General features: G+C 34.8%; 1 long non-coding RNA gene across 2 annotated transcripts; it reads left to right on the forward strand.

Annotated features, from left to right (window-relative positions):
- The first annotated feature begins 4,699 nt into the window (after nt 1-4,699).
- LOC111912811 (uncharacterized) lies at nt 4,700-6,900 on the forward strand. 2 transcript variants are annotated; one of them, XR_002857361.3, is made up of 4 exons: nt 4,700-4,838; nt 5,002-5,273; nt 5,534-6,280; nt 6,522-6,900. It is a non-coding gene; the product is annotated as an uncharacterized LOC111912811 (long non-coding RNA). The 2 variants fall into 2 exon arrangements; XR_006189882.2 differs by having other exon boundaries at nt 5,534-6,900.
- The last annotated feature ends 15,593 nt before the right edge of the window (nt 6,901-22,493 follow it).

Genomic DNA, 22,493 nt, shown 5'->3' on the forward strand with positions numbered 1-22,493 from the left:
TATGTCACAACATCATATCATATCAGAGTAAATCTCAAATGCAAAAAAAAGATGGTGTGTGATCTGCAATCAATCTGGGCTCTTCCCTTTCAATCATGAAGTACCTGAAACATAAACTTAAAACCGTAAGCCCAAAGCTTAGCGAGTTCCCCCAACCTACCACATACCATACATAAATAACACATATTGGGCCCCCGCCCCACATTGGGCCTCGCCTGGTATCGAGTCCCACTCGGCCTTGGGCTCCGCCCGGTACACATAATAAACATATAAACATACAAACATATAATCATTCTAGCACATGCGATAACCACAAACCAATTGCATACAATATAGTCATCGGGCCTCGCCCAACATCGAGCCTTGCTCGGTATACATACCAACAAATAACACATGCAAGAACCACATAGGCATCTAGCATCCTATCATAATAATTATGGGCCGACATTGGTGCATTCGACCCACTAAATACAATAAGGAAACTCAACTCAGACTACTGAATCTCACAGATAAATCTCTGGTTGCTGGCCCTCTAAAATCCCCACACTATCAATCACAAATAACATCCAATTAATAATTGGATCCCGAATCACACTAAGATTCCAAACTAGGATAAAAGACCTTTTTACCCTTTACCCAACTTGGCCCAAGGCCAAGGCCCATTCCAATTGTCCAAAAGTCCAAATTCCAAAATAATCTCCCAAAGCCCAAATATGGCCCAATTTTTCAAATTAGACCAAAATCCCGTTCATGGGCCTCCAACCAAAGAGTCTAATAAAATATCAACAACCCAACAATAGAGTTCTAATGGCCCAACAAGGCCCAAAACTACTAAGGTCCAACATGGGCCCATTTCCGAGAAGCCCACAATTCTGAAACCCACTACTAAGTACGCAGGGCATACTCAGCTTGTATGCTGAGCGTACTTGCTTTAGGGTCGGTGCACGCAACGTACCTGCTTGTACGCCCAACGTAATCCCCCAACTTGGCCAACTTCCATTATTCAGCTCTTAATCAATTAAGACTTCAACCTAAACGCAGATCTGACTTCATTAAGGTGATTTATCACGTAAAGTTGGCAACTTTACGTGCATTCATGGATTAATGGGGCTCTTAGAGCTCAAAATAGCTTAAAATGACTTACCCCATGCATGAGTCCATAAATACCATAAAGTTTGCATTTTTATGCATAAGGGACCCTTAAAACGTCCATATCTACAAGGTTTAGCTTCTACAACGACCTTAGCTCATCAAGACCAACAAAAAAGGGACCAATGACAAAAAACAAGCTAAAGGGTAGATCAATGCAAAGAGTAGACAAGGTATGTACTTTATACCTCAATAGTCACCAAAAGATGGAGCAAAATCTGGATCTCTAAGCTCTCCTCCAAGGAATGAGTCTTCCAACTTCTTCTTCTACAACTATAAGATACATAAAACCCACCAAAGTTCAAAACCAAGGCTCAAGAGCATGGCACAAGTAAAAGGGACGAGTTAGGGTTTTCAAAGGTACGGAGGTTGGTTAAACAAGGCCAAATGAGGCTATCATATGGTTTATATATGGTACAATTCCTAAAATTAGGGTTTCATTAACCTTCACGTACTCCATGTATGCCCAACGTACGTGGATTGAACCCACGATCCAACATGCACCAGTACGCCCAACATACAAGAGTACGCCCACGTACTCCAACTTTCCTGAAGTTGGAAATTTTACCCCCTAGGGACCAATTCTGCAAAACATTACACACCAGGGGGTCTAAACTGAAAAGTACTTTGAACCAAGTGTTACAAATATCCCCCACTTAAATTATATTTCGTCCTCGAAATCATTCCTTACCGTCCCAAGCACGCTGGACAACTTGAGCAATTCAACCACATCCCTGATGCGGATCTAAAAGTAAACCTAGGCATACAACAGCCTTCCAAAGATGCAACTGAACCCAAACTTAGTAGGGTTCCCAAATCTTGACAATGAACGAACATCCCATACTGAACCACTGCTAAATCAAGTCCACTTGAGTTCCAAGCGGACTACCCAACTTCTGATTACTTGATGTTCTCACTTGGAAAACATAATCACAGACCCTGCGCTACTGCCGAAAACTTTTCACTTGAAAAAAAAAGGATTATATATTCCTTCGATTAGAAGACTCATCATGAAGATAATGAATCCATGAACACTCGTACTGAGGGCTGAACATTTGTATTCCAGTCTGAGGACTGATTGGACTAGGGAGCAAACCAACCATAATTTATGGGCCCCGAGGGCAAACCAGACTTATGTTGTAGGCTTAGGAGCAAGCCAAATATGAGATGTAGGCCCGATAGGCAAGCCAAACTCATACTGTGGGCTTAGGGGTAATCAAGTCTTTTAGCTGTGGAGCTAATACATGTTATTTGTTTATGTTATATGTTCGTGTTGGTACTTTGGGGGAACTCACTACGCTTCGTGTTTACAGTTTTATTTATGGTTTCAGGTACTTTATAGGATCGTGGCAAGGCGAAGATGTGATCGTATACATCCTTGGTTTTACTACTGATTGGATCTTGGGAGACTCTGATTTTAAATCATGTTTTGGAAACAATGGTTTTGTAAACACTTTTATTAGTAAATTGGTTGTTTTGAAAAGTTTAAAAATTTGTTGAAATTTTTCGGATGTTAAAGATACGACTTAAAAATATATTTCAAGGCATATTATGACAACATCGAGGTTGAAGATCATTCCAACCTTTTTTTTTTGACTTTTTCCAAAGCCTCTACCCCGGTTAATGGTAATACTTCAGTGCCTGAATAAAAATTCAATAATTGATCAAGAGCTTCAAAAAACAAACACTTCATATGCTCTAATTACTAGGAAGAATGTGAGATGTAGAGACTTGATAATATAAATAATATGCTCCTGGTAAGATATGTATTTATTTTTTCTTAAGTAGGTTTTCATGTTTTTTTCCTAAATATATCAAATGCCTAATCTTGGGAATACAGGTCCATTTATGAATGCAAGTTATCATCTGCATGTCATTGTGTATTAACTGTTTTTAACAGGCCCATATATATATATATATATATATATATATATATATATATATATATATATATATATATAGATATATATATATATATATGATATTATGATAATGTAGACATATATTTAATGTTAAGATTTTTTTTGTGTATTAATTTGTTTTATTAATTTCAAGATGTGTGTTTTCATCAAAGTGACGCGGGTAGATTTTATGTTCCTTCTATTTCTATTACAACAATATGCTTTTAAAAAAATCTATCCATTTATAGCATTGTACTTACATTATGAATCAAAGTACGAAGCTATAAATGGATATGTTTTCGAAATCTCAACAAATTAATTGGCGTAAGTATCAACTACTCATTTTGTTACATTTTTTTAACGATTCATTGATTGTTTTTCTAAAACTTTGTGGTTCAATATTTCAGACATAAGTACAATATTCATCTCTGATTTCCATTTCTTCCAACAATCCAAGCTAAAAACTACATATTTACCGATGGTGGTATGTTTATTTATTTGTTATATTTATTTGGAATGAATGGATAAAGGAACTAATGCATTAGCAACCCCTTAGGCATTCTCACAATTACAGATCACAGGTTCTCAAATTTCTTCACAATGAATTAACTTTTTATTTATAGGTAACATTTGTTTATTGTTGCAGATCATATGTATAAAGCCATCAATGCATTCCCTATATCAACTCATGCAATGACTAAATTTACTACCGATGTCATGGCTTTATAGCAACGTAATTATATTTAGCTAGCAATAACGACAGTGTATATTATTTAAAGAAATACAAGTATGCTGCTATTATGAGAAAAGTATTGCAAGGATGTTGCAATTATGTGTATAGAAATGTAAGTACATTGTTGCTATGGGTAAAAAAAATCTGACTTGTACAACGCATGGGCCATTTTACTAGTTTATTATTGATCTCATTAGAAGAAATTGCTTAATAAAATATGTGGTCTCATCACCCCACACCCTTGATTATCACTGCCATCAACCATCACCACCACTACCATTGTCATCGACCACCTCCATCATCAATTCCACCGATCACCACCATCGCCATCGGCCCGCCACGACTACCATCGAACAAAACCTAAAACTAAAATCAAAACCTGAAATTGAAATTAAATCCTAACCTCAAATTTGCCTTTAGGTTAAGGATAGATTGTCTGATAAATAAAATTTTCAATCGCCAATGCTCTAGTAAGATGTCACTTTCCCAAGGTTTCTCCGCTGACAACCAGTCCAACAACCTAATCGGTAACCAAAATATATATATATATATATATATATATATATATATATATATATATATATATATATATATATATATATATATATATATATATATATATATATATATATATATATATATATATACTACCTTATAAAAGAAAAATAAACTAATAAAATATTAATATATTTTAAGACGTCCAAGTGTTTAAGCTTAAAATACAATTAACCAAAACATACTTACCCTTATATCTCGTCTAATTTGACCTAGCCCTTTAATTCCCTAATTTTACTCTTAATTCTTGCCTGGTTTTGACCCGACCCCTTTAATCCCTCTGATTTCTGCAAATACCTCTTATTTTGCACGACTTCCTCTCGCGTCTCTTTCGATCTTCAAAAACATAAAACCCAAACATATCATCAGGTATAACAAAACCTAAACCACCATCTCTAACTACCACAAACCACTAACTTCTCTCTTCCTCCATCTTTGTCTATCTAAAAAAGAAAAATTCATGACACCACCATCATGATCTTACCTCTATTGTCGATACAGTGAGTACTCCGGTAGAAGAACACTTGATATTTTCTACCTTTTATGAAAATTTTCTACTAAATTGTTTTTTTGTAATGTATTTCCTAATCTATGTGCTCTTCCCTCACTCTTTGATAATCTCTAAGAAAGACTTTAACTGTGTGTGTATGTGTGTGTTTACAGTTGTTAAAGTGAGAAGCTATTGAAATAGCAGACCCCCAAGATGAAGTCGGATGAAAATGCATGGCTAAAGATCTGTTTTTCTCTTTCTCTGATCTTTTATTTTCTTCAATTTCTTTACATTTTACATTTTGTTTTTGTATTTATAAGTTAGATCATAATATCAGTGCAATAAGATGTGAATACCAAGAACATTGATGTTGCATAGCTATGTTGGTATTCTTAGAGTTTTATCCAGCAAATGAAGGGTGGAAGAACAAACACCTAACAAGAAGGTTGATTACTTTCTTTGATTTTGTTCCATATTCTTCTGGCTCTTATTATGAAAATAACTTTGTAAAACGAAATGAAGTTGAAGTTGTTTTTTTTGTTCCTTTTGTGATTAATATGGTTAATTACTTACTGTGATTTTATTGGTTTTGCATTACTTCTTGAAGTTCCAATTCCCCATTATCTTTTGTATTTCTTATTTTGATTTATTTGTTCTTGGGAGGATTTTGTAAAATTTTAAAGCTTTGTGGGTATTTGAATGCAGGGTCTGTAAAGAGGAAGATGAAGAAATGAACAAGATAGGGGCAAAAAGGTCATTTATGGTGTTTTAATAAAAAACATATGGCTATGGATTGATAAACATGGGTTTATATTTTCTTTTCCATTAATTACAGTCAATTAAAGTATACCCATCAGCACACATTTTGACCATACCGTATCTCTCACTTATATCCTCATTGCTCTTTTTGTTTGATCTGAGCATATTTGATTTGTGCATATTGTGTGTCTGTGTGTTTTGGCTAAATAACAGAGGCAAATGAAATACATTTACAAACCCTGATGTATTCTTAATACAGGCAAAATGATGTTTTTTTTTCATAAGCAACACATAAAAGTAACCTAACGTTTAAGTTCCAGATTCAAGATCTCCTCTCCTGAGTCCTTGGGGGCATCAACTGTTTGTGTCAATTATGTTTTCAGAATTCTCGATCCTTTTTGCATCCATTTTCATTCTATCGTGTTCAAAACTGCATAACATTTGTAGGTTTGTAGTATAAAGAGAATCTATGTGAAGTACCACAATGTGTACAAGACAAATGCAATGAAGGTGGTGAGGTTTGATTGCATTAAAAATCGTGCTAAGAAACATGATGCAAGAAATTGCAATCCGAAAGCTCTTGATGAACTTCAATGGGATCTTCATCATATTGTTGGTGGACTTCAGTTGGATCTTCATCATGTTGTTGGTGGACTCATGGACAATTTCTAAAGTCATCTATTCAATACCAAGGTACATCTATTTAAGAAATAGCTATGCATTAATGGGTTGAACGTAAGATGTCATCAATTATTTTGAAAAAGGACATTCCCTTTACTGCTAATTCCAAAATATAACGAACATATTTTTGTATGTTTATTTATTATAAACATCTACTCTAATTTTATATACTCCAACAATATATTTTATATATTTTTATGTTATGTTATTGTATTTTATATGGTGGTTTCAAATTGATAATGTTTCATTAAAGGACCCTACTGCTGCACTTTATCAAATGTTCCAAATCAAAATATCAGTGGTTCTTCACTTCCTAACTAAGTGGTTGCAGCTTCAATCTATCAAATGCTCACGTTATGTAATGTTACCGCTTTTCACCAAGTGTTCCTATTAATTTAAAATGTTACAAACTATGTCCGTATTTAATGAGAAGATGGTTCTCTAAATCAAGTGTAAAGAACATTTAGACTATCTGGTGATTTATAGCTTACTTGGTTGAAAGTTTTTTTTGTTTTTAAAAGGTGTTGTTATGTTGCTATCAACAATTACCCTCTCACAACATGACTAAATGTATATTTTACTTGATATTTAAATCTTATTTATTTAAAGTTATTTAATTATAACGTAATAAATGATATTCAAATGTGTTTAAGCATCATGCTTAATAATGTGTGTATGATAATGTATCTTATATTAGTTAAATATTACGAAAGTTTATTAAGTTTTCTAATTATTTATTTGTAGTGAGTTAAAAAGCTAATAAGAATATACAACAAAAAAAACCCAAAACCATAATTATCAACCTTTTTGTAAATTGTTTTACAATATTTTTTTGTGTTATACATATACTACTATCAACTAAAACCCCGAAAATATAATATCTTTCCACGATACTATAATAAACCTTTTTGTGTTTAATTAAGACAAAATAACATAAATGCTCTTGTGGTTTGCTAATGGTCATAAATTCAGTATTTGATAATTTTAGTGAGCAACGAACCCATATAATTAAATGGTTACATGTGTCGTGTCTGGGTTGAACTTTCTGACTCGCCAAATCGTGACTCGTCAACCCAAACATGACATGAATGTCACACCTATCTGAAAGTATATTCTTTGATATCCGTCAAAGAGAAACTAATCGGTTATCAAAATACCATGCACACAAAAAATCCATTTCCTTATTTATTGTGAGGGTTACAACTATTCTCCGTCGTTAAACCGATTGATAACAATATGTATTTATTTTGTGTTCCTTCAAATATAACATATTTCGAATATAACTAAATATCATATGAAATTATTTGTTACCGCCGCTTTGTGCGGGTGAACGACTAGTATATATATATATATATATATATATATATATATATATATATATATATATATATATATATATATATATATATATATATATATATATATATATATATATATATATATATATAATGCATTTTTGGTCAAATGCTGAATTTTAAGTCGTACAAACATACAATGCATTTGTACAATCAATTTATGCATTACAAAAAGAGTAGAGTACATATGGTCAACAATTGAAAAAGTCAAATCTCTTATCCCCTATTCTTAGGCTATTTTGACCCGGTGAGGGATAGAATGGGACCAAAATTGTAAATACAAAAAATGTTGTGGCTAAATTTTGAAATCTAAAAATTTTAGGGACCAAAACTACAAATAAAAAAACTATTAGGCCCAAAATTTAAAACTCACATATTCTATTGTCCATTTGTTATTTGAAATTAAATATATATAATAATGATGTTTTTTTAAATGTTCATTATTTGAAATTAAATATACATAGTAATGATACTTTTTAAAATGGTTTCATATGATTTTTCTGGAAACTTTTTGATATGACTTTTCTCAAAAAAGAAAAAAGCACCTTTTCAGATAAGATGGTTGGATATGTAGTAGCTTTTTTCACATTTTTTGTATGATAAACGAAACTTTCTGAGGTGAAGTCCAAACTTTTATATTTTTACCTTCATTGATAATTTGCTTCTATTTCAATAGTTTGTCTGTCATGTTTTCAATTACCTTTTAACATCATTTATCTCTATAATCTTTTATGAAAACACTTTATTCAAAACCTTAATTTACTTGCTAAAAGCAATTGAATGCAAATTGCTTTATGTTATACAAAATAAGCATCATATGATTTGTCAACGAAACACTAAACGTTACTCCAACCCCTTTGGGCTTTGGGTAAAGACACGCTACATGATTGGACTAAGTAAGAGCTAAGGAATAAATAATTACAAATATCATTAATTTTAATTCTCACGACAAAAAAGCCACAAAAAGATGAGTAATGAGTTACTCGTTTGAGTAAGAAGTACATATACTCAATGTTTTAAAACTGGTTTTTTGGTTGAACGAATATGGTCACTAGTTTCCGATTCAACCGGTTCGACTGTCGGTTCAACCGTTTTATTTGATTATTTATAATTTTCATATTTTTTTTTTCTATTTTCCTATACACATAGACTTCCATAAATTTACACATTAAAAATACATATAAATACAAATTGTAGATGAATCCAAATAAATTTAAAAATAAGTTTTACATTAATTTACGTACATCAAAATAAAAATAAAGTATAATACGGAAACAAATATAGTTTTAAATGAATACAAACGCATTAAAAAACTTCATAACATTTACCATATATTTTTATTCAAAAAATCTAAATAGACGTGAAAAAAAAATCAAAGTTTGTTATGCAAAATGATTCATTTCTATGTGTTTTTATTTTAATTAACCGGTTTAATTGAGTTTTTATAAAAACCGACCGGTTCATCGCGGTTAAGAAATGGACATAAAATCGTTGTTAGTTGAACCGTTCAGGTTCCCGGTCCAACCGGTTTGACCAGTCAATTCAAACCAATTTTCAAAACAATATTTATTTATTAGTATTTTTATTTTAAGCGTATAATTATATTTTAGTGGGTGGAAAGATGTCATATAATAACTCTAAGGGGGTGTTTGGTTTAGATTTTTAGAAGCCAAAAGATCTTTTTGGAAAAATTATAAATAGTCAGGTTTTTCTGATTTTTCAAAAATGTTGATTTTCCTTCTTTGCAAAATCCAAAAATATTTTTTAAAAGTCTTTTGCCTATGATTTTTTTTTAAATGACTTTTGGTCATTCAAAAGCTAAATCAAACCCCCTTACTATGTGACCCGTAACTTTTAGGTTACATTTTGACCGGTTTTGGTATGTATGGTTTTCAAAATCATTTTATTTCAAAAAGCAAATAGATTATTATTTCTATAACAAAGTGTGATTGACTATATTTTTCATACTAAAAAAAATCAAATATAGATGTTTTAAGAAAACATGATTCAACTTTTTTTTTTATCTAACCCCCTCATTTTGTTACCTTAATCCTATCAATGTTCCCTTCCGTCGCCTATCTCGATGATCCTTTCGCGTTGCCATATTTGTCCTTTCTCAATTTCCATACATGTGCACATAAAAGTCACTTATATTTTTGGGAAAATATCTGTGTAACACAATCAATTATTGTAATGTACGTGATTTTTTAACTAAATTTTTTTTTTGCATGATAGATCATTAAACTTAGAAGTTACCTATAAATTAATTCACTTTCATTAATTTCCAGCGGATACCCGGTTACTAGCCTACGTGGAAGTGTGACGTGTCGAGAAAGTTTAATGATCTATTACGTAAAATAATAATTTTGTGACCAAATTAGATAAATAACAATAATTGATTGTGCTATACTGACATTTTCAATTTTCCTCCCTTTTTTATGTTTTATTTTTTTAATAATATTCATTAGACCAGGCTCCGCCCACATAATCCTAATATTCTTCTCTTTCTCATGAACGAGGCATTCAATAGGATTTGGACCAACAACACTTCCCTAGTTCATTTTGTCTATTATTCCCTTCTAACTGGTGGTACAAAAATGGAGACATCTTTCTTGTCATTTGCAGGAAAGAAGTACGTTGTCGCCTTTACCAACATAACCGAAGATGTCTTTCTCTCTTCTTCCTTCTCTAGAAATACATTGTTGCCCTTTGTAGAAACCCTTGTACATGTCAATTTCAGCTCTGATTTAATAGCCAAAGGGACGATTCAGCTCCGACATCGTCTACGTCAAAGGTGTAAGCCAAAACCCGATTCCTCTCAACATTGATATTATTGTCGTGATCTGATTGTGAGACTTAGGTTCCGGTTTGCAGAACTTGTTTTTCCAAAAATTGATTTTGAACATTTCTGGAATATGGTAATGTATATAATGATGGGTTGAATATGTAACATATATTTTTGTTTAATGATATAAAAACGGTGTGGTCCACTGCCACATAAGCTCCATCGGCATGTCATATTTCCATGCATGCTCGGTAACTGGTGATCCATTAAAAATTAACAATAGTGACTTAACTGATAAGTAACTACTAAGTTTAATGACCTATTGCGCAAAAAAAAGTAGTCATCAAATCGCTTAAATGACAATAGTTGATTGTGCTACAATGATACTTTTCCAAAGAAAAAAAAAATATGATATGGCCATAGTGGTTGTAACACCCCGTTTATTTAATAAATAAATAAACAAATTAATGAATGAATAGTAGCCCTAAAAATTAATAATTATATAGCATGGTGTTGGTCTCGAGGAGTTAAATGTCTTAATTTTAGAAGGCAGGGATTAAAATGAAAAATCTGGACTTAATTTGTAAGTATTATTAAAGGCAAGGACTAAATGGTAATTTATGAGACTTCATTTGAAGAGATTTTTGGAGGCTAAGGGGCTATTTGATAAATTAGGGATCGAATTTGAGAGGAATTATGGAAGCAGGGATGTAATTGGTAAATTTTGTACCTAAATTGTAATGGATTTTAATGTTGAGGGTTTAAATGGTAAATTCTGGGTTAGTTTCGAAAATATTTTTGAAGGGAGGGGTCATTTGCGTCATTATGGCAACAAGTTTATGGGGATCGGGGTATATAACCCGTCACCCCGGTAAACCCTAACCCTAAAAAGAGACAACCGCCACCCTTATGCCTAGGGGTGCAAACGAGCCAAGCTACTCGTGAGCTACCCGGGATTGGATCGTTAAAAGCTCGACTCGAAATCGATTTTAACCGAGCCCGAGCCGAGCTCGAGCTTAATATTAAGCTCGTCTATTAAACGAGCTCGAGCTCGAGCCCATGTCACTAAGCTCGATTAGGCTCGCGAGCCTAAACGAGCCTTTATATAATATAATTTATTATTATTTTTATATATTAAAATAAAAACATATTTAGGGATTAGGGATTTAGGGTATTAGTAAACGAGCTTCTTAACGAGCTCAAGCCGAGCTTAAGCTTACTTAGACACGTCAGACAAAAAACGAGTCGAGCCCGAGCCCGAGTCGAGCTCAATACAAGAATCGCGAATCGAGCCGAGCTCGAGCTCGAGCCTCGTATAACTTAAACGAGCCCGAGCCGAGCCTGACCAGGCGCGGGCTTGGCTCGGCTTGTTTGCACCCCTACTTATGCCTCCCTCTTCCAGCCGCCGCATCACCCATTTACTTCCGTTCTCTAGCCAACCACCATTAGCAGCCGAGGCCATGCCACTGTTGCGAGTAATGCCTCGTCCCTTTCGTGGCCGGAGATGACGAGGACCAAGATCGGAGGCCTTCTTCTTCTTCTTCTGTTTTATGCTGTCGTTGCTAGTGACCTCCAGCCGCCGCCATCGATGCCAAAGTCAGAAAAACCACCGGGATATGTTGTTGTCGTCATTCCTATCGTGGTTGTCTGACCGGGAACCAAATGAAACCACCGCCACCACCTTGAGGTGGTGGCTACCATCGCACAACCGCCTTTAACTGTCGTTGTTGTTGTTGTCATCTCGTGATTATTGTCGTCGCCACCCACCAACAGTGGGTGTTGGTTTTATTTGTCCGAGCAAAAGGATGTGTATGTGTGTTTCTGCCACTAGAGTGAATATCATACGTCGTGGGTAGTGTGGCTTGGCCGGAGTTCACAAGAAAAGCCACCACCACCACCGTGAGGTGGTGGCTGCCACCATGCGCCACCGCCGGCCACCACAAGGTTGCTATGTGTGTGTTTATTTTTGGGATTAAAGCTTTGTAAAATGTAATTAGAAAGTAGAATAATGAAAAGAAATTCAAAACCACCACCGTAGGGTGGTGGCTGCCGCCTCCTACCACCACCAACCTGTTGGATTAATGTCTAAGTCCATAACTATAATTGGTAAGACTTGACCCGACCCGGCATGGTCCATTTGGGTTGCATACCATCATGCACTTGGATAGACTATAATGAGAGAAATAAGACACTTATGGTTATTAATATATTATAAGTTCTAGTATATTAATAATAAGAATAATAAGATTATTTAATTAGTATTGATCAAGAATTAATCTAGGATTAATTAAGTGATCAAAAGAAGACTAATTAAATATATGGGTTGATTGTGTAAATCATCCATACTTGTATAGTGGGCTAATGCTCCATGGATAATCAAGTTGGGCTAAAACCCATAGGATGGTCCATGGATGCTCCATGGTGTATTTGTACCCATGGATCATGGAAATGAAAGGCCATGTCAATTAGGGTTTACATGGTGTAACCCTAACTATATAAGCATCTTATTCTTGACCAAATCGGCGACTAGTGTGTGAAGTGAAAGGGCTAGCCGATTTTGATGAGTGTAGAATTCTCTCAAGTCATTCCAAGTGTTTTGATGATTGTGATTCCATTTGAGGTGTCACACTTGGGGCACTAGGCACTCAAGCTTCATGAAGACTTTCTACATCAAAGAGGTATGTATTCTATCTTGCTATAGTTATTGTTTTGTATGCTAGATTAGGATAATACCTTGGAAGTTCTTATTTGCATGTATAATAGAGAAAACATAGATCCAAGGTATTTAGGGTTGCATGTACACTTAGGAGTGTTAGAATGCTCAAAACCCAACAGTGGTATCAGAGCCTAGGCTTGCTTTCTCTTATACTTGATGCAAATTGCTGAAAAATGCTGAAACACTCGATTTTCTGGCTTTCTGGGCACTGGACTCGCCGAGTCCACTGATGAACTCGCCGAGTCCATGAGTAAAATCATCCTACTCGCCGAGTAGGTTCATGCACTCACCGAGTAGGAGCCCCAGACAGCATATATTCGACGTTTTTGGCTAGAAATGGACTAGGAACATTACCCTAAGTTGTTTTTGAACTTAGAAACTTGTTTTTTGTTGTGGTAATGTTCATGCTAATCCATTTTCAAAGATAATTGTCAATAGATTCATGTTTTGTATTAGTTTAAGGTTTAGACTAATTACATGAAAAAGTTTAATTTGAATTATCTTGTTCTTATGAGTTGCTTAGATTAATAGAAAAGTTAATTGAAATAGTTGTTTTCAATCCATTTTAATCTAAGAGTTGAGTATAAAATGTGTTTGTGTAACTTGTCCTCAAGTTACATGAAGAGTCACATTAAAGACTCATAAAACTCATAATAGTTGGCAATGGTTACAAAATGAAGAGTCTTGTGTCATTGAATAACTTTTTATGACTCCATAACTTGTCCTCAAGTTATGGAAGTTCAAGAGTCACTTCATTAAAGAAAAATATGTAACCATAATTAAATCCATAAGTTATAAAATAAAGAAAAAGTTAGTTCTTTTATTAGTTTAAAGTCTTCCATAACTTGTCCTCAAGTTATGGAACTTGAAGAGTTTTTGGATTAAAACTACTTTAAACACATAAGTTATGGAATTAATTAGTTTTGAATAGTTTCAAAACTTGCCCTCAAGTTTTGGAATTTGAAAAGTTTTCAAGTATGAATACTTTAATTCCAAGTTAGCCCTTAGAATTTTAAAAGTTAAAATTCAACCCTTATACTTTATAATATTATAAGTTAATAATATATATATGTATAAGAGTAAAGTCAGTCTTACCGCTAGTACGCCTCATTCACGAAGCCGGTCTATAAGGTGGGTATAAGGTTGTTGCCTATAAAATGGCAACTTAATGGGTGTCCACTCTCACCCACCGCTTGCTTAACTGGTGGAGGGTCGTTAGCCGAACGGGTTTGACAGGACTAGAATTCTCCCTTCATTAAAAGTATTAATGATAATACTAAGTAACTAAACTCTTAATAATACCCAATCTTAGTTACTTAGGAAAAATGTGAATAAGGTGCTAATCCATGAAATTACACTTTGCACTTTGTTTAAGTCGTTAGTGGAGCGTGTGTGGTTAACCGGCATACTAACTTGGACTTAACAAGGTAGGTAAAGGGTGACTTAATATTTATCATAGTATCGATGGAGCGTGTGTGGTTAACCGGCACATCGATTGAGGGGTAATTTATTAAGGGTACCAAGTGATTTGCATGGTTACTTCACACCTCGTTTTGTGATCCTCGTCATCCCAGTCACAAAACTTGGAGGGCACACTCGAGATTGAAACATGCCTTTGAAAAGTTCAATGAATCTCAAAGATCTAGGAGTTTCAAAACCAATTAAAACCTAATAATACATTTCGTTTATCTTGGTGGAAATTGGTGAATCGTCATTCACTTACCTTCAAATATTTTATAGCTTGGATTACGGCATACCTCTTCTAAGTTATAAAATAGTTTGTTGGGTTCTAGCCTTAATATTTCATATTGGGTGTCATATTAAGGACTTAAAATCAACTATCTTGAATATCTCCCAAAAGATGTCTAGTTTAGACACCTATGATCTTCCCAAATCTCTTGAAACAAGGTTTCCTAATGAGGATGATGTCCCATGGATATCATACTTCTTTCTCCTCCTCCAATTATTCTCCCTAACCCACAAGTTCTTGAAAAGTTTAAGGTCACTCAAGCCCTATTGGCAAGGCAAGGTCTAGGTGTGATCACATCTTGGAGATGTAGTCACATATTGACAAGCCGAGAGAGTTGGGTGTCAAAGTCTTGAGAAAGTTGGTGGTTCAATCACTTTCTAAGTCACATAGTGAGTTCCTTTAGGACACCTATGAAACAGACTATGACAAGACCCTTAATGATCTTATCTGTTTGCTAAGATCAACTTCCTAAAAACTTTATGGACATTGACAATAGTGACACAGGAAATCCAGAAAAGCATTCTCTTCCCAATGGAAAGGGATCGGCCATAGTCAACTCGGTTGACCAAATGGTAAAGAGAAAAACTAAGTCTGTGATAGTCCTGTGTACCATTATCAAAGGGTCCATATGTTTGTATTGCCAAAGAAAGGGGCATTGGTTGCGAAGCTGCCAAAATTTACCTAAGGATGTTAAAGTCAATAAGTTTGACTCTACTTCAGGTAAATTCCACTATCTAACTCTGTTAAGTTTCTATTCTGAGATTCTTGATACATGATGTGACTGGGTCACATGGTGATGTTTTAAGAATGAAAGAAAAGTGAAGAAACTTAAAGAAAGAATATGTTGAATCTGATGGCGTAGATGGATTTCTATCGCATAGTTTGAAGATCGGATTCTTGAGCTACTTCTCAGGAGTTATGAGATATTGCTTAGGAATAGATAACAACAAGTTTTCATATGGATTGTAAGGATAAGTTTTTTTCCGCAAAGTTTTAAAATAAAAGAAAATTTTTGATTTTATTTATTTTAAAATATCCTTACAATGGCATTTGAGGAAAAATTGTTGCTTATATGATTCCATTAAGAGCAAGAGTGGAAATATGAAATTGATTCTTTCATTTGTGGTAATGTCTAGATTTACCAAATAAGGAAAGATTCTCATCACCCAAGTTTCAATTGGACCGGAACTTGGAATCATGCAAGTTGTATAGCATGATGAATGAGAACTTTCAAGTTTTGGAAAATTAAGACTAATTACTTATTCACATGGATGTGTGAGTCAAGTAATGGACTAAGGGATCGAGTACATAGTCTTGTGCACTGGTTAAGTCCACCACAAAAGATTGATAAGACTATTCGTCATAGTTTACTAAAGTTCAGTAAATATGATTATACTTACAAGCTTAAGTGTAACTCTGAGACATTGGGAAAAAGGTTCCAATGTATGACAGAGCGAATAAGAAGAATCAAATTAGGCAGAAGGATAAAAGTTTCTCAAATCTGGAAAGATGGGAGAGTACTTTAGTATCAGTTTTTGTGATCATCTTAATGATTAAGAAACCATAGCACAATTAGTTCTCTAAGGAAGTCTTAGTGCATTCTTATGACTAAGAAGAGGGATCTTGAATTGTTGAAATGGTTAAATCAAGAAGATGAGTCATACTGCAAGTCTTAGAGTCATACTCCAAGATTGTAATTTGAGTGACATGTCTTAAAGAAGGTTTAAAACACTTGTCAAAATGTAAGAGTAAAAGTTTTCTACTCTTGTACATTTGAAATTGGTAAGTTGTGATATTTTGGATAAAACAAAGACCAACTTAGGCCAATTGTGTGAAGTGTTTGTCTTGATTAGAATCCACACTATCTCTTGGATATTTGACAAGGGAGTCTTATAGGTCAAGAGGACAGTGGGAGTCTTAAAGGTCTTGAAAGTCTCAAGAACTAATCAAGAATAAAACCTGAAGTTCTTCACTAGCACACGATTTGAGGTTTACAATCTATCGTGTCGACATATTCTGTGCCCATTCCAGTAAGTTGGCTATGCATATGAGTTCTTAGAGTTCTCAATTGGTTGCACAACAACTTGGAAGCAATGGTAGGCCCTTGAGCTGCCAGGTGGCAAGAAATTAAGATTGAGTTCAGTCCATATGAGTTTGGATTTGTCATTATCCTTGTCTTGTGACTATGATTTTGACAATTCACATGGATAAGAACACATACACCAGTAAATCTAAGTGTCATAAGGTTTCTCTCCGATTCATGAAAATGATGGTGAGGAAACACTTTCACTAAGTAGATTTTAGCTAGATAGCAATTGTGATATTTGCATTCTCAAAGTCGTTAGTGGAGCGCGTGTGGTTAACCGGCACACTAATATGGACTTGTGAGAAGTGGCAAAAAGGTCTAACCATTATGATTACGGCATACCTCTTCATAATTGTTTAGACTCACAAGTGTGCTATCTAAGGGAAGGTGTATGATTTTGATACAACTTTATCAAAACAATCTAGCATCAGAAATATGAACTTTGGTAAGAAAGTCAATGAAGTATTGATTTCTAGAAGTCCAGCTGATTTCTGAGTACATGTCAAAGCTAGTGGGAGCATAAGTGATATGCTAATAATCATCATGTTAGTGGGAGCATGATAATTATGATAAGTATTGCAAGTTAGCAATGTTAATTATAGAAAACAAAAGTTTCAATTGGGAAAGAGTTGTTTTGCTATAATTAAGGGAGAGGAAATTATACTTCATCTCAAATCTATAAGCTTAGATCGTGAGGTTTTAATCATTTAGTCAAGGATATATATGAATTTCATGTTGGAATGGCTCAACATAAGGAAATTTTGTATATGAGTCCATTATTTGCGTTCTGAAATTCGATTATGATTACGGCATCCCTTTTCATAATCTGAATTATGAGAACTTGGCAAATAAAAATGGACATATTATAGCAAAAGACCGGTTTAGTCTTTATGTGAGACATCATGAATCGTGTCCCATACGCTTCGGATATAGGATCGATTACATGTGCTATAATCATCCTTTCTAAAATTTTCCAAATGCCTGGGGCATTAAGAAGGGAAAAGGTTTAGAACTGGATATGACTAAAAGGATTAAACAATTGTCGAGGACAATCTAAGGTTTACCAAAGATTGCTTGCTCAAGGACAGTTGGAAGTATAGTGATAATTCTGGAAGGACCATATTGACATAGTCTGTAAAGAGGCAACTCTTGTTCAGAAGTGATGGTCAAAATGGAATCTGGAAATGTTTCAAAGTTAGGATTTTCAAATCTGTGTAAGATTAAGGAAACTTAATGCAAGAAGGATGTTTCCAAGAAGTTGATCTCCTTTGGAATGCTCTGTAATGTTTGTTGTCAAGTCTTTATGACTTTGTGCATAATCATTACAAGAGGATCAATGCATATAAGTTTAGAATCTAACAGATTTCAGTAAATGGCATGAATTTGGAATTCTTGCATTTGCGGTAAGGATTTGGGAGTGTGAAAAGAGAATCAGTGAAGTTATGTTCAATTGATCTAGTTCACAAAGTAAAGATCATAGACAAACATAGTATGCATACTTGGTGTGTGGCATGACTAGTGTTTAGAAAACATAGTGCACATGCTTGGAGCATGGGACAACTATTGTTTTAAATTCAAGAATAAAGTTGATAGCTGAAACAGTATACAATGAATAATGTGTAATCATATGGTGATAGGTTTTGATACCATATTGGATTCTATTATTATTGTGTTTCACTTTGCATGTTTTGACTTCCCGAATAAACTGGGTTATTCTTCTGGAATGACTAAGTTATTCAAACTATCCACAGTCGGTCATATGTTGGAAGTAGATATGAATTAAGACTGTCATGATGGGTTGTAGAGGTCTAAGGTGTTGGACAAGGCTACAACAATCATGAGTGTTCATAAGTTCTGAGTATTGGATTCAACCCGCGCTCATTGGAATCACTTCATGGACTTTATCACGAGTGATCATGAGACGATAATATCTTATATTCTTCAAACCTAGTGATATGAGTTGTTACTATGAGTTGATAGTACATTGATAGCACGAAAACGCATTTGGTAACTCGGTGCTATAAAACGTGCCTTTGTGTATGATTCAACAAGTAGTAGAACAAGCCATATGAGTCGAAGTTTATCCATTCCTTTTACCTTCGGGATAAAAGTGATATCTGTGGGCCCCTCGATGATTTGATGATGACAAATGGAAGTGCTCGGCCGGGCCAGGACTGATTTGATTTGTTCAATTAGTCAGTCATCATAAATCGGAAATCGGGAAACAACAAATGGACAGAGAGAATGATTATAATCCATGTCTCAGTCCATATGATATCTAGAATGGAGGAATATATGATCCCTTATCTAATGGACAAGTCATTGACAAAGGTCAGAGTTCGACAGAAGCTTTTGAGAGCTACGATTGCCAGTTGGTTTATGAAGTCATACGCAATAATAGTTTTAGACTTATCCAAGTGGGAGACTGTTGGATTAATGTCTAAGTCCATAACTATAATTGGTAAGACTTGACCCGACCCGGCATGGTCCATTTGGGTTGCATACCATCATGCACTTGGATAGACTATAATGAGAGAAATAAGACACTTATGGTTATTAATATATTATAAGTTCTAGTATATTAATAATAAGAATAATAAGATTATTTAATTAGTATTGATCAAGAATTAATCTAGGATTAATTAAGTGATCAAAAGAAGACTAATTAAATATATGGGTTGATTGTGTAAATCATCCATACTTGTATAGTGGGCTAATGCTCCATGGATAATCAAGTTGGGCTAAAACCCATAGGATGGTCCATGGATGCTCCATGGTGTATTTGTACCCATGGATCATGGAAATGAAAGGCCATGTCAATTAGGGTTTACATGGTGTAACCCTAACTATATAAGCATCTTATTCTTGACCAAATCGGCGACTAGTGTGTGAAGTGAAAGGGCTAGCCGATTTTGATGAGTGTAGAATTCTCTCAAGTCATTCCAAGTGTTTTGATGATTGTGATTCCATTTGAGGTGTCACACTTGGGGCACTAGGCACTCAAGCTTCATGAAGACTTTCTACATCAAAGAGGTATGTATTCTATCTTGCTATAGTTATTGTTTTGTATGCTAGATTAGGATAATACCTTGGAAGTTCTTATTTGCATGTATAATAGATAAAACATAGATCCAAGGTATTTAGGGTTGCATGTACACTTAGGAGTGTTAGAATGCTCAAAACCCAACACAACCGTCGTGTTGGGTGGCGGTGTGCTTTTGCTTGCATGTAGTTGCTTTTTGGATGCTTGGACAAAAATGGACTAGAAACCCTAACCACCATCGTGAGGTGGTGGCCGCCGCTATGAGCCGTCATTGACCACCACTACCCGAGGTGGTAGTGGGTGGTGCCCGACTAGCGAAACCCTAATGGGCCTAGTGAAACCCTAATAGGCCTAATGAACCCTAATGGATCTAAGGACTTAACTTTTGGGCCCATTAGGCTATGATTGGGTTGGAAACCCTAATTAGGGTTTAGAAAACCCTAATTTTGGATATATGGGCCTTGGACTTATCGGGACCCACATTTGGGCCATTGGAATGGAATTGTGAATTACACCTAATCACACCATATGACTTATCTAGTAGAGTGATGGACTTAATAGATTAATTCCTTAATGGGTTAAGTGGGAAACACTTAACCCTAATTGTCATTTTATGTAAAACCCTAATTTCACTTTGGCTTTGTGTTGGGCCTTTCCATTGGGCTTTGGTGACCAGGCTAATAATGGGCCATTCAAGAACAATCATATGGACTAGAATAATTGGATGGGCTTTGGGGTAAGGCCCATATGAGGGGTTGCGCCCAATTTGGAAAATTAGGCCATAGGTGGGTCATAATTGGCCCTTCACGATTATATAATATTGGGCCATTAGAATGTCGAATGTTTGGAATGGAATAAATGATTGGGCCTTAGAATAAGACCATGTAAGGTTTGGGCTCAATTTGGAAAATTGGGCCATATGTTGGGCTTTAATCCATAGTTTAACTTGAATCAAGCTAAGATATAGGTAAAACAGTCTTTTACCCCAATGATGGACTTATGATTTTTGTGTTGGTACCTAATTGCTGATTGGGTGTTATTTGATGATTGACAGTTCGAGAACCTGTAATCCACTAGCTAGAGTTTTGTCTACGGGACTTCAGCAGTGTGAGGTGAGTTACCTTCCAGTAGAAGTAGGTCTATAGCCACAATGTCGGCCCACTAGTAGGAGTTGTTTGATTAGATGATTGTCTTTATGATAATTATCTAGGTTTGCTACTACCTGATATGTTATATGTGCTAGCATGATATGATGTTGTGTGATAGTGGTAGTAGGGGGAGTAGTCCCCGTGTTCGGTTGTAAGGATCGATGGGTAGGTTAGGCACCCCGGAATTACCTGACAGTATGTTTATGATATATTATTATATGGTAATAGTAGTAGGGGTGAAATAGTCCCCGTATCCGGTTCAGATGATCCGGAGGGTAGGTCGAGCACCTCACAATGACATGACATGGGTAGGTCAGGCACCCTAGAATTTCCTGGCAGGGTAGGTCGAGCACCCCATAATGCTTTGACATGGGTAGGTTAGGCACCCTAGAATCGTCTGGCAGTATGTTATTGTATGGTATGTGGTATGATGGGGGAACTCATTAAGCTTTGTGATTACGGTTTACAGTTTTGGTTTCAGGTACTCGTTTTCAAAGGAAAGGAGTCGGCTTGATCGCAACGCATCACACTATGTTTTTTCGCACATGAGATCTTTGGGATTACACTCTGATATTATTTTATGATAATATGTTTTGATTACTAACACTTTGGTTTTGACATGAGATATTATTATGGATGTTTTTATACTGTTGGTTGTATAATAACTTAATTAAAATGAAATTTTTGGTCTTGAATTTTGGGATGTTACAGTGGTACAAGTCAACCAGCCACATAGGCTCGATAACTGTAATCTGTTAAAATTAATGAAAATGACTTAATTAATATGTAACTTGTAGGTATAGTGATAGGGCAAAAGAAAATAGTTTAATGACTAAACCGGGTAAATAACAATAATTGATTGTGATATAGCGACATTTTTCCTAGGCCATTACTCCCGATTTTGTAATTGAAGCACCTATGTTTACTGATTCGCCATATTGGTCCTCTATTTTGTTTGTGATCCCTCTTCCCGGTTCTTGATTCACCAACCCTCTTCTATTCGGATTTTGAACTCTTAAAGTATACATTAGTTTTTTGTTTGGATTTCTTTTGGATTATATGTTGCATATGTGTGTGTTTGCGTTTACGATAATATTCTAATGATTTGGCTGAAAGATATTTCAAATAAATGGAAGATTGGAGTTTAAATAAGCATACATTATTGTAAATTATTGGAGAAAATTGAGTTTTTTTATTATTATTAACAAATGATATATTTGAGGGAATTAAAAAGAATTAATAACCTTGTTTAAACGCTAGTTTAAATAGCTTTTTAAAAAATTAGCTTATAAGCTACTTTTTTTAATGACAAATCTATTATATTCTTATAAACTATTCATAA

The sequence above is a fragment of the Lactuca sativa genome, chromosome 1, assembly GCF_002870075.4.
Source record: "Lactuca sativa cultivar Salinas chromosome 1, Lsat_Salinas_v11, whole genome shotgun sequence".
NCBI lineage: Eukaryota > Viridiplantae > Streptophyta > Magnoliopsida > Asterales > Asteraceae > Lactuca > Lactuca sativa.